This window comes from Pteropus medius, unplaced genomic scaffold (genome assembly GCF_902729225.1).
Source record: "Pteropus medius unplaced genomic scaffold, Ma_sr-lr_union100, whole genome shotgun sequence".
Taxonomy (NCBI): domain Eukaryota; kingdom Metazoa; phylum Chordata; class Mammalia; order Chiroptera; family Pteropodidae; genus Pteropus; species Pteropus medius.
In genome coordinates this window covers 15,412,257-15,413,682 of record NW_024349796.1, presented here as the reverse complement: position 1 = coordinate 15,413,682, position 1,426 = coordinate 15,412,257, and the positions used below count along the sequence as shown (strand labels likewise).

Sequence of the window (1,426 nt, the reverse complement as noted above, 5' to 3'; positions counted from 1 at the left end):
CTTTGTCGTCCGTTTGTCGACTTGTCAGCTTCCGGAGACTGTTGTGTGGATGGGGCTCGATTTCTGGACCTCCCCTGCGGGACGGGACACAGCTGCCACCACTGTGTTCTTCGCGTGCACGTGGCTCCTCACACGCACATCTCGGGTCCCCGCGTTTTGTGACCTGCACTTGGCCCCTGCTGGTCCCCGCTCTGCGAAGCCGGGGCGCGCCCGGGCTGTCGTCCGAGATTGATCCCCTTCAGGACTGAAATTTTTTTTTTACACCGACAGCACCCGGTCTTCCTAGGTGGTCTCCCCTCCAAGTACCAACCAGGCCCGACCCTGCTTAGCTTCCGAGAGCGGACGAGATTGAGCACATTCAGGGTGGCGTGGCCGTCGAGGACTGAGGCTTTCCATGAGGACCCACATGGTGTCATCGAATGCAGGTCGTCATAGCCGAGCCCGGGGGTCTCTGTCATCGCCACGCTCAGGAGCCGAGAGATGCCCTTCATCATGGCATGGCGGTTCCGGTTCGGAAGATGAGACTCGGGGAGCTCCCTGGGAGACGACGGGCCCCATTCTCCTTCCGCTTTTCCGATTTCTCCTGTTAAATGTGTCCCCTTCTCTCCTCACATCGGAATGCGCGTCATACTTATATCGACAGCGTCGTTCTCAGTACAGCGAACCGTGGTCTGCGGTCAGTTCCTGCGGCTCCGGGAGAAATGTTCTCCGCAGCAGTTTCGACTCCTGGAGCCCTTTTCTGCTCGCTACGTCCGTGTGGGTTACGTCTGTGTTTTAAAAGAATAGAAATGGGAAAAGATAATGGTTTGCCCAAGGGCGTGAGTTCCTAACGGTGGTGTGTTATGGACAGCGACAACCTGGTCTGCAGAGGCTCAGAGACAATCGTCTTCAGAGCATTACTCGATTCTGGTGCCGTGGGCGCTTCCGTTTCTGTTCTAGGCCGACCCTGCGTGTTAGGCATCTCTGAGCATCTGAGCTACCCAACTATTTCTGGCTGCAAGAAAACCCCACCCAAATTCGTGGCTTCAAACGACAATCACTTCTCACGATTCTGTGGGTTGGCTGGGCTCGGCTGGCCGGTTCTTCGGTCCCGTGTGGTGCTGGCTGAGACACTCAGGTGGCTGTACTTAGCTGGGCACCTGGCGGGGGCTGGAGCGTGTAAGATGGCCTCGACCAGCTGTTTTCAGTTGATGTCGGCTGTTAACTGAGGAGCTTTGATTCACCCTCCCATGGCATCTCTTTCTCCAGGAATCGAGACTAACTTTCTAAGAGCACGGACAATGGTTTCCAAGAGAGCAAAAACTGATTTGCTCCCACCATATTTTATTAGCCAGGTAGGTTACGAGGCCAGTGCAGATTCAAAGGGAGGGGAGACAGTCCAGCCCCGATGAGAGAAGCAGCGTGGCCGAAGGAGCTGTCGATGGCG

General features: G+C 56.2%; 1 pseudogene; it reads right to left on the bottom strand.

Moving 5' to 3' along the window:
• Positions 1 to 261: 261 nt before the first annotated feature.
• Positions 262 to 380, bottom strand: LOC120619367 (uncharacterized; annotated as a pseudogene).
• Positions 381 to 1,426: the final 1,046 nt, after the last annotated feature.